This window comes from Malaclemys terrapin, chromosome 1 (genome assembly GCF_027887155.1).
Source record: "Malaclemys terrapin pileata isolate rMalTer1 chromosome 1, rMalTer1.hap1, whole genome shotgun sequence".
Taxonomy (NCBI): domain Eukaryota; kingdom Metazoa; phylum Chordata; order Testudines; family Emydidae; genus Malaclemys; species Malaclemys terrapin.
The window spans coordinates 214975652-214987787 of NC_071505.1; the positions used below are offsets into that span (position 1 = coordinate 214975652).

Below are 12136 nucleotides of genomic sequence, written 5' to 3' on the forward strand. Positions count from 1 at the left end.
TTGGAGGCCATCCAATCATACAATAACAGGGGAAAAAAACAAGAAGGAAAGAGTGGACCTGCATGTTGTTTGGCTGTTTGTGAGGGGCTCAGGTTGGGAGCTACAGCAGCAATCTATTGTGAGGCACCACAACTTGCAGGGCAGGTGGTGACCCCCCCCCACTAGTCCAGATTGCACCCCAGAATGTCATAACTCCTGAGTATCTGTGTATAGCTGCAGCTCCTGCCAGCACACTCCAACCACACTCTGGCTTCCACCTGCATTGGTTACCACTTGCAGGATGACCCCAACACACTCCCAGTCCCAGATTTTCCCTCAAAATATGTGTTCTGCACTGTCCAGCCCTTTCCCAGACAGTTCAGATATTTTAGGTCCGTTGCACCTGCAAGAGGTCAATGTCCAACAGTTTGCTACTTTAAATGGAGTTACCACACAGCCAAGTTTAACCACAACACCGGATTCATTTTGATTAAAGAATAAAACAAGTTTATTTAACTACAGAGAGAGAGAGAGATTTTAAGTGAGTACAAGTACAAGGCATTAAAGTCAGAAATGGTTACAAGAGAAATAAAGATAAAACTATTTCTAGTGCTAAAGCTTAACTAACTAGACTTGGTTCAAGATAAAATTCTTACCACATGCCCCCAGCAACAGGGCTGACCAAATTTCAGGTCAGCATCTCTCCCAGAGTCAAATGGCTGCTTCCTTTGTTGTCTTAGGTGAAAAAGAAAAGAGAGAGAGAGAAATAGGAAGAGATACCTAGGGTTATTTTTGCTTCTCCCTTTTACAGTCCAGTCCTCCCTTGAAATGCATTTTCCCAAGGATTATCCCTAGATAAAGTTCATTTCTGCTGTGAGGATGTAGACAAGGAGGCTGGTGGTGAAAAAAGTTCCATGCTGTTGTTTGCTAAAACGTAGATCAGTTTGTCCCTGCCCCTCTTGCCTCCCAAAGAATGGCCATTTGACAGATGATTGCCATCAGCTTTGAGGACACCTGGCTAGAGGTATCAAAAGGATGTGGAAAAATTGGAAAGAGTCCAACGAAGGGCAACAAAAATGATTAGGGGGCTGGAGCACATGATTTACGAGGAGAGGCTGTGGGAACTGGGATTATTTGGTCTGCAGAAGAGAAGAATGAGGGGGGATTTGATATCTGCTTTCAACTACCTGAAAGGGGGTTCCAAAGAGGACAGATCTAGACTGTTCTCAGTGGTAGCAGATGACAGAATGAGGAGTAATGGCCTCAAGTTGCAGTGGGGGAGGTTTAGGTTGGATATTAGGAAAAACTTTTTCACTAGGAGGGTAGTGAAGCACTGGAATGGGTTACCTAGGGAGGTGGTGGAATCTCCATCCTTAGAGGTTTTTACGGTCAGGCTTGACAAAGCCCTGGCTGTGATGATTTAGTTGGGGATTGGTCCTGCTTTGAGCAGGGGGTTGGATTAGATGAAATCCTGAGGTCCCTTCCAACCCTGATATTCTAAGATTCTAGGATCAGCTTGTCTCTGAGAAACTGATTTACCCAGACATGTCTGGTAAAACACATTTCAGACCTAATTTCAGCTTATGTTTATAACTTTACATATAATTATGCTACGCACATTTCATCATGATGTTATTGACCAGTGAGTTGTTAGTTTTCAGATACCACCTCAAAAGACACATTTTGTACAAATATTACTATAATGGTGTGTAGGGTGTAGTGGTTATCACATCTGTTTTACATGCAGAGTCTCCTGGGTTCATACCCCAATAAAACCAAAACCTCTGACTTTATTTTTAATAGGCAGCAGGTTTAAAACAAACTAATGGAAGTATTTCTTCACACAATGCACAGTCAACGTGGGAAACTCTTTTTTCAGAGGATGCTGTGAAGGTCAAGACTGTAACAGGGTTTAAAAAACAAACAAACCCCTATATAATTTCATGGAAGATAGGTCCATCAATAGCTATTAACCAGGATGGGCAGGGATGGTGTCCCTAGCCTCTGTTTGCCAGAGCTGGGAATGGGTGATAGGGGATGGATCACTTGACGATTACCTGTTCTGTTCATTCCCTCCAAAGCACCTGGCATTGGCCACTGTTGGAAGACTGGATACTGGGTTAGATGGACTTTTGGTCTCACCCAGTATGGCTGTTCTTAAGTTCTTATGGATGTGAATACAGGGGTGCATTCAGTCACAAGGGTGTGAGGCTTTGAAATTGAAAAGAAACTGGGCCAAAACATGTAAGCCATCAGAACATCTTCAGTAAAAAGGCAAAACATTATCTCCAAACTACAGCAGACAAATTAAACTAATGTTGAGGTTCAGACACACACAGACCTATCCACACACAGACATTTTGAGTACATGCCTCCCTGAGTACATTAAACTCAGATTTCCTCTGCCTTAAATCACACCACATTTGGTAACAACAACAACAACAAAAAGGCAAGGGGATATCTTCAAAGGGTCCCATGTTAAAAGCCTCTGGGAAAATATTTATTTCAGTAGTCTGATGTTTCCCCTCATAAGAAACCACTGAATCTAACTTTAAGTCTAATCCTATTTAAGTACCCTTTTCTTGAATGTATGACAAGGTAGTGTAATGCATTAGATAATACACTGGACTGGGAGTCAGAGATGTGGATTCTGGTCCCACCTCACCCATTCATCTCCCATGTGACAACAGGCAAGTCACTTCAACTGTCTTTGTGCCCCAGTCTCCCCTCCCAACTTTTGTCTGTCTTGTCTATTTAGATTGTAAACTGTTCAGGGTGGAGGTAGGGTGGGGGTGGGGGTGGGGAGAGAGAAACAATCCTTCATCCCTACTGAGGCCTCCAGGAACTAATGAATTTTTTTTAAAAGTGTTTTTAAGGTACTGAAGGTACATATTATGAGAATTAATCACTAAAGCAACGGTTCTCAAACTGTGGGTCGGGACCCCAAAGTGGGTTGCGGCCCTGTTTTAATGGGGTTGCCAGGGCTGGCTTAGGCTTGATGGGGTCTGGGGCCAAGGTCTGAACCCCATCACATGGGGGTGAAGCCCAAGCCCATATACTATGGGAAGAAGCCCCAGCACATACAAGTGTTTACAGGATCATGTTCTTACTGAGGTGTCTTAACTAGCACTGTAAAAAGTGTTGCAAAGGTGCAATGTTGCAAAGGTTATTTCAGAATACCTACAGGCTGTGCTTCACTGTACCTACACAAACTTATGTTATACCATAAAGATCAGAAACAGTTAATTGGATAAGGAGAGCATCAGGAACTATAGGGAATGAGCAACTCATCAAAGTGAGCACTGAGAGCCCTCTACTGACAGAACACAGATCCTCAAAGCTACATTGTAAGAAAATGGCACCTCCAAAGCTCTTGTCTGTCTTTCAACGTATTGTTTGTGTTCACTGAAAATACACCCACATTAAAGTAAAAGTAAGGATCTAGTTAAGAAACAGAAGCCTCTCAGTTAAGGCAATAACTTATCCTTTAGGTATCCCAGTACCCAGTGTCCTGGGTACGGCAGATCTTATGTGCTAGAACAAGAGGCAAAATGGGATGGGTTAAAGAACACAGTTTCAGGCTTCTCTTTACATTTTTTGACTTCTGTCATTTAAAGGAAAGAAAATGCTTAATATTTTTATGCAGATTTTAGAAAGTAAATGTATCTGGTTTGTTTTCTTAATGCTCGCAAACAAATTCAATCACGAATATGTATTACATAATTATTGTTAGGATATATCATAATAACCACTACTTTGGATCCATTCTGGACTATCTCACAACTTCTTAAAGGGGCACTATACAAGAGCAACAAATTCCACCCATTTCCTTATTACTCTTTTTAAAAAAAACTATCCTCTACGCCAAAGAAAATATATCACTGTTGTTTTCCTCCCAATGAAAAAATGGTTAAAAAAAGCTACAATATATTATTGCATTAATAGTTTCCCATAACTGATCTATAACAAATCCATACAGCCACGCTCCCCAGAAACAGCAGGGGCACGTAGCCTTCTCACTATGCTCATCCTGCCCCTTAAACATTCTGTCGGCATTCTGGGTATTGAAATGAAATATATCAATTTAAGAATCTGTTCTCTTCTTGTTCTCAAGAATAGAGCAACTAAGCAAAACAGGGGACTGGCAGGATATATACAACTATGGCTGCAAATAAAAACAAAGTTCAGTGTCACTTTTAAAAAGACAAACAAAGTTTGATTCCCCCCACCCACCTACTTACTGTTACTGCCCCTTCAAAGCCTTTATAGTCCAGGGCTGAAAAAATTATTAAAACATTAAAATGTGTTAATTAAAAATGTTAAATACTTCTTAACTGCTCCTTCAGACATGTAATGAAAATCTGCATTGAGGCACAAACAACATAGGCCCTCAATGCTACAAATAGTCATACACATGCTGAACTTCTATCCAGGTGAGTAATCTTGTTGACTTCCATTACAATTAATGTCACATGTAACTCTTTGCAGGACCCTCAGCACTCACACACAGTACTACTGTGGCTTTGTTCATACTAGAGAACTGAGCTAAATGATTAGTGTTTAAACACAATAGTGGTACAACCCAGGTCAACCACCATCTCCTTGGTTAGTGTGAATAGGGGAGTTTCATCCTGCTACTCATGCTGTCCCAATAGTGTAGGTAATTATATTATAATTTTATAAAATGGTTGGAGGATCAAGTGCTCCCCACATTTCCCAAAAAAGTGTGTTCAAGAAAAGCATTTAATTGCCTCTGAAAAATATGGCTCAGAGGGGTCTACCACTTTCCCTGATCAGCATGGATAAAAGGGAGTTTGGTCTTTGAACCACATTACAAAACAGCACTAAATTTATTAAGTGCTTTGGGGATTGACTCCAGCATGATGCTCAGAACAGCCAGCACAGTACCGAGTGTGGACATGACCCCTTTGGTTGCTAGAAATTCCATTTGAATTGCAAACGTTCCAAATACAAAATAGAAATTTATTTTTGTTCAGCCACTGTCTTGAGGCGGCCATTATACCTCTGTGGGCCTCAGTTTCCTCATCTATAAACCCACAGATAGCCACATCCATCTTTCTAAATGCGTTTAGAGAGATCCTTGGATGAAGAGCTTTATCTAAGTGCAAGGTGTAGTAAGAGTGTCATTTCAGACTATACGCTCCTTGGGGCAGGAAGAGTCAGTCTCTGCACCTGGAGCACGCTGAGGGTACTAAATGATTACTACACAATATCTTGCCTGATATTTTCTTTTTTCCTTGAACTTTCTAACATGCCAGGAGCAATCGGTTCACATCCCTGGGCCAATCGCCTAAGAAACTCCAATCATCTTGAGCCACACACTCACCTTTTAGATGCTGCTGGGGAGAAGAAATTAAAAACCTGTGTCTATTTCTGTTGTGCTCTACCCAGACCTAAGGTAAGTTACAGGCATGAACTGGAGAGTTTCTGTTACACTCAGAAACTCAACCACATCCTTCTGCACATGCTCTGTGCTGACCTCCAGAGCAGGGAGCCGCTCACTACTTGCACCTGTGGTATAGGGGCAGGCGAGAGGATGTTTAAGACAGGAGGCTCCTTCCCAGCAACCTACCCAGTGCCACTAGTATCATACCTGGCCGGTTCCTTATCTGGGAGCTGCACGGGCCTGCCTGGAGCAAGCCACGCGCTCCCAGGGCCGCGAGCAGCAGCCGCCGGGGGAAGAGGGAGACACGCGCTCTGCACAGGGGCTGCTTTGAGTCCCGCCCCGCGCGCGCTGCGGCTCCCCGGAGGCGCCGCGTGCGGAACGCCACGCGCTGGGGGCGTCCAGCCGCCGGGGCTAGCAGCGCTCGTTCCCGCGGCGGGGAGCAGGAGGCGTGCGGTAGCGTCCTGCATAAGAACAGCGATGGTAGATCGTAGTCATGTGGCGGTTCCATAGTGTAGTGGTTATCACGTCTGCTTTACACGCAGAAGGTCCTGGGTTCGAGCCCCAGTGGAACCAAAGCCTGTGGTTTCATTTTGGGTGAGGTTTCTTCCTGGGGAAGGGGATAGTTAGATTCTTCCCGTTTTTCCAGTCTGGGGTTTTGTTAAGGAGAATTTATAGTAACATATCTAAATAAATAAACGTGATTGAGGTCTGTGACCTGTGACACGGCAGCAGCGTCTGCGGCTTGCATCCAGCGACGTGCAAGCCAAGCTCCTGTTCCTGCCTTGATTCACCACACTGCAGGGGTTCTCTAGCTTTGCTATCTCACCAGAGACACTGTGCCATGCACAGAGAGCTTGCCAAAAAATCAACAGGAGTGCAGGGGTCTGGACAACATGACCTCTCAAGGACTCTTCTAGTTTTATGATTCTATTGAATACACTTTGTGTAAAATAATAACACTTCTCTTCAGGTTTTGTTCCAAACGGTTTGAAATGGACTCATTTTTTCCTTTAAAACAATCTTTTCAAAACATTTGTAATAAAAATTTGAAACCAAATTGTTTAGTTGATAAAAAACGGGGTTTCTGGGAAAGGAAATAGTTTGACATTTTCAAGAATGTTTTAGATAAAAAAAATTTGGATTAAAAAGTCTCTTTATTATAAAGTTGCCTTTTGAAAATGAAAAAAGCAATTGCTACAATGTCAGTTATTTTTCAGGGGGAAAAATGGCTTTTTTAAAAAAAGATAATTTTCAATAAACAATTCAAAATTTTTTGGCCAGCTCTAATCGTGACTCACATCTCCTGCTATTTGACTTCCTTTTGTAAATCCCAGGGACACCTACATACAGCGAGGGTTTATATGTCAAAGAAATATTAGGAAAACATTTAATGCATTTTATTTTTTGTTAGTGTACTTTTGCACGTGGTAGTATGGAGGAAAGCCAGCATCATATGACCAGTTAGCCTGTGGCATAAGTGCTTTGTGGACAGGGCCGGCTCTAGGGTTTTGGCGGCCCCAAGCAGCCAAAAAAAAAAAAAAGCTGCGATCGCGATCTGCGGCGGCAATTCGGCGGGAGGTCCTTTGCTCCCAGCGGGAGTGAGGGACTGTCCGCCGAATTGCCGCCGAATACCTGGACATGTCGCCCCTCTCCGGAGCGGCCGCCCGAAGCACCTGCTTGCCAGGCTGGTGCCTGGAGCCAGCCCTGTTTGTGGACAACTGCTGATCCATAGACCACAAATTATGTTCTGTGTCATAAGGACCAATCCTAGCACTGGAAAATATACTAGTGAACCATTCTTCCCTGGAGAATATACCAGAGGGAATTATTCCAAACTGAGGAATATACTATGGAAACAAGCCTAGCATGCGAGGAAGGGTGACCTCGGGCCTGATTCTCCTCTGTCTCGCACCTTATGTGTCATTTACACCTATGCCAAGTGTGTATAAGACGCTACCAAATCAGAATGGTTGTACTTTAAACCCTCTTTGCACAGGTATAAATATCTGTACAAAGGATAAAGCAGTGGTGTGGGAGTCAGGTGGTCTGGGTTCTACTCCCAGCTTTTCTACAGCCATTACTTCTGGTAAGTTTGTAAGGCCAAAAGTGCTTACGGATTCTGGGTGTCCAGCTGAGGACACATAGGCTTTGCTTTTTAATAGTGCTTAGCACAGATAGCTTCAACATAGGGCTAGATTCTGATAAGCATCAGTCACATTAAGTACCACCTCATTTCTTGAGTGGTCCCCATGGAGGTCAACAGGAATATTTGTGGATTAAAGTGCTACTCAACATGAATAAGGTAGGCAGACTCAACCAAAATAAACGGAAGTTACAAGTGATCAGCACCTTTGAAAAATCAGTTCCAAAGCAACTCAAATTAGGCACCCAAAGTCAGTGCCAGCTTATAAATTTTTGGGCTTTAACCTCTGTGCACTTTAGTTTTCCCCATCTCTAAACTGGGGTAATAATACTTTCAGTAGCATAGTCAAGACTGAACTCAGGTAAACTGAGGTTACCCACTTCTCAGTTGGGGACTATGGAATTTATCTTCTCATTTGGGGAATCTGAAGTTGACTTTAGGTTAGTTTACCCTTTTCTTTTTTTTAAACCACCACTGAATACTTCCCTCAATGGGGTGTCATAAAACTAAATCCATTTACATTTGTAAGGTGCAAAGATACTGTGATGATGAGCACTATAAAACAATATGTGGATAAATAAACACAGGAGAACAGATCAGAGAGCGCAATCTTTAACTGTTCCCTCCTCCTGGAGTAGCTCAGTCTGATCCTCTTTAATGGTGTAAATCTGGACTGGATTCAGTGGAATTGCCAGTGTGAGTGTAAATCAGGCCTGATGTGTCCTAACAGATCTTTTCCGTCTCTGGTTTCTATGGACCATCCTCTTTTGTCCTTATCTGAGCAAAACTTCATGCACTGCAGTGAGAGTTTTGCTCACTAAAGGACCACAAAATGTGTCTCCTATGATTCTGTGATTCAGACCTCTATAAAGTTAACGTATACTGGTGAGTACAGAACAGATGAGCGATTCCCAGTTTCATGGAGTATATTCTATAACCCAGGAGACAATAGTGACTAGAAACACTGCTGCATGCATCACGGGGAGGGTGCAGCACTATCAGGAAGCAAGGGAAAGAGACAGAGGGAGTAGCATCCTGTGCCGCCTCTGAAGAGGGATGAGTGTTTCTAAGTACTGATAGCTGCTGTGATAATAACAGTTCTGCTGCTGCTGCCGCCACCCACGCACAGACTTCTGCTGCTGAATGCAAATAGCCTCATTGTGACGCATGGCGGGGAACACTGAGGTCAGCACAGTAGGTAATTGGTGATATCATCACTGATGTGAAGGCGGCTTCATCCCACCTGCATTATCTAACATAGGTCTCCGCCAGAGAACTGCAGGGCAGTGTCCATGCTCCTGTGCTTGTGTCACTTCAGCTAAGTGTCAGCATATTTTATCCAAGACCTAAAGCCAGTTTGTACAGCTTTAAACACCTTTGATTTTATATCCATGTCAATTCACCTATTCTGAAATATTTCATTGTTTGAATGCTTGGGAAAAGTGCAATTCCCGTCGTATGCTGTATATCCATTTTTCTTTGTGTGTATATAATTGTTTTTACCCTTGATTTTACCTGCATACAACAAAATCAATACAATATTAAATAAGAGAAACAGAGACTTAAAATCTGGGCCATCTCAAATTGCATTGGACTGATATTTTTGCATTTAACTTTCTTTATAAAAATGCTCCTACATGGTGTATGCAGTGTTGTTGCAGCCCTGTGACCCCTGGATATTACAGAGACAAGGTGGGTGAGGTAACATGTTTTATTGGAACAACTTCTGTTGGCAGGGGTGGCAGGTTTGTATAATTTTTGGTGGTGCCCAGAATGGGTCCAAGTCTCTCTCCCACACACACACACCTGCCTAAGGCTCTGGGAGGGAGTTTGGGTGTGGGAAGGGTGAGGGGTCAGGCTCTGGGAGGGAGTTTGGGTGTGGGCTCTGGGCTAGGGCCAGGGGTTGGGGTGTGGGCTCTGGGCAGGGGCTTGGGTGCGGGGGTAGGCTCTGGGCTGGGGAAGGGGCTTGGGGTGTGGACCCTGGGAGGGAGTTTGGGTGCAGGCTCTGGCCTGGGGGTTGGGGTGCAGGAGGGTGTGCGGGAGTCGGGCTCTGGGAGGGAGTTTGGGTGCAGATTCTGGGCTGAGGTAGGGGGTTTGGGTGCGGCGCTTACCTTGGGCAGTTCCCAAAAGCGACCCACACCCCCCTCTGGCAGCAGCTCCTAGGCGGGGGGGGGGGGGGGGGGAGGGTCACCACACGCCATTGCCCGCAGCTCCCGGTGGCCGCAGTTGGCAGAGTCAATGCTCGGGGTGGGGACAGCACACGGAGACACACACACAGCCCCGGGGCCGCAGGTATGTGCCAGACGCTTCCGGAAGCGGAGCAGGTGGGCAGGAAGCCGCCTTAGCCCCACTGCACTGCCGGTGGTGGCGGCAGGGGCCCCGGGCCCTTTTAAATCGGCCGGGGGCAGCTGAAGGGATATTCTGGGGGAGGCACGCGGGGGCAGCAGGTGGGTCAGGGGAGAGACCCAGCCCCGAACTTTGGTGGAGCCAGGCCTCCCATGCTCTCATATTGTGGAGCATGGGCACCACAGGCCCATACAACTCGCCACCCCTCTCTATTGCTGAGGGAGACAAGCTTTCAAGTTTATACAGAACTTGTCTTCAGATCTGGGAAACTGACCCAGTGTCACAGTAAAATACAAGGTGGAACAGATTGTTTAGCATACGTAGTTAACACATATTTCAAGGGACCATTCAAAGTGAAGGGGCCAGTTAACACTCCTCCAGTTGTAGGGCAGAAAGGAAGTAGGCGGGAAGTCACTGGAAGGGGAGGTTCTTAGTGGGTTAGTGAGGATTATGGTCATAGGCCTAAGGCTGCCATCAAGTATATTCTCTGAGAGTGGAATTCACTCGGTGCATAGGGCGATCACATGCCTATGCACTACCCAAGTCCCATGTTGGGTAGTGCATAGGCCTTGTGCAGGCTGTCTGAATAGCACTGAGTATCACCACCATGATGAGGGATGGCATCATACATGAGTGCAAGGGACTTAAAAAGAAAACTTGAGTGTGTCTCACGTTAAAGTCCATTCCAGGGCTCAGAAAGAGCGGCTCCATGATCCCAAATCTTCTGGGGAGAAAAACAATTGTTTCTTCCTGCTACCAAGAATTTTAACATTAAAAATATACTTCGTCGTTATTCAGTGGAGGGACTTTCTAATCTACTGTCCCACAGAAGGTATAGGCTGCGTGGACTTGAAGGGGAGAGCAATTAACTGTTGGAACTGTTACATTATTTGCAAGAGGATATTGAACTTTTTAAATAAAGTTCTCCTGTCAGCTGATATGTCATCACTCATTAGCAGTTCAATTGTGCCATAAGGCACAGCTCTCCCCCACCCCCCCACCCCCCCGGAGGCTGCTCAGAGCATGCCTATCCCAGGGCAACTTCTAGCAGGCTATGAGAGAGAGAGAGAGAGAGAGCGTGAATAGGAGCTGGGAGTCCGGGTGCCGCAGATCAGGTCGGATGACAACACCATTGTCACCCCAACGGCCAGGGGCTTGCTGGAGAGGACTCTGAAGGCCGCCATCCGCTCGCTGTACGTGGAAACCCTGAAGCGTAAACCGGACCAGGGTAAAGCCTTTGGGTTTAACAGCAAGTGGGACGCCAGCAACCACTTCGACGGGGGCGGCTTCACCCGTTTCTCCGACTGGCGGTTCATCCACCGTGCCCAGCTCAACTGCGTCCTGCTCAACGGAGCCGTCCGCCACGGGAACCGAGACAAGCGTTGCAGAAAGTGTGGTTACCCCAACAAGACCCTGCCCCACGTCCTGTGCAGCTGCAAACCCCACTCCAGAACCTGGCAGCTGCGCCACAACACCATCCAGAACCGCCTGGTGAAAGCCATCGCGCCAGGCCTAGGGGAGATCTCCGTGAACTGCACCATCGTCGGTACTGACAGCCAGCTACGACCTGACGTGGTCGTCACCGACGAGGCCCAGAAAAAGATCATTCTCGTCGATGTGACGGTCTCCTTTGAGAACAGGACCCCGGCATTTCGCGAAGCCCGAGCTCGTAAGCTGGAAAAGTATGCCCCCCTGGCCGAGACCCTGAGAGCGAAGGGCTATGAGGTGCAGATGGACACCCTGATTGTCGGAGCCCTTGGCGCCTGGGACCCCTGCAACGAGTGTGTGCTGCGGACCTGCGGGATCGGTCGACGCTACGCACGTCTCATGCGGCGCCTCATGGTCTCAGACGCCATCCGATGGTCCAGGGACATCTACATCGAGCACATCACCAGCCACCGACAGTACAGGAGGCATGAGCCAGAGTGACATTGTTCTCCCACTACGAGAAAGAGACCAAGTGACCCTCTCCATTGGATCATATGAACTGGAACCATAAAGTCCCTGAACATTAAATTTCACCAAATGAAGGTCAATCCATCCTCATCATCATATCCACTCATTATTATCCACACCCGAACATAGCCACTTTATGAACTTCATACCCTCATAGCTCAATGTTTGTACTTTGACCCATCAACCTTTTACCCCCAATCGGGGATATTGCAGATTATGTATTCCTCATGCCACCTTATCTTAAACCAAACTTGGTACCCTCGATAATCTGTATGTTATTCCCTGATAACCAGAAACTTCTATGC

General features: G+C 45.9%; 1 protein-coding gene and 1 non-coding gene across 2 annotated transcripts in view; one reads left to right on the plus strand and one right to left on the minus strand.

The window, feature by feature from the left end:
• The window catches only part of PPEF1 (protein phosphatase with EF-hand domain 1), a 67792-nt gene extending 62133 nt beyond the window's left edge, over window positions 1-5659 (minus strand). The window contains exon 1 of the mRNA XM_054006721.1: window positions 5594-5659. The gene's annotated coding sequence lies outside the window, so the exon portion shown is untranslated. The remainder of the gene's footprint in view (window positions 1-5593) is intronic.
• A 227-nt stretch (window positions 5660-5886) lies between these two features.
• TRNAV-UAC (transfer RNA valine (anticodon UAC)) lies at window positions 5887-5959 on the plus strand. Its single transcript has one exon. It is a non-coding gene; the product is annotated as a tRNA-Val (tRNA).
• Window positions 5960-12136: the final 6177 nt, after the last annotated feature.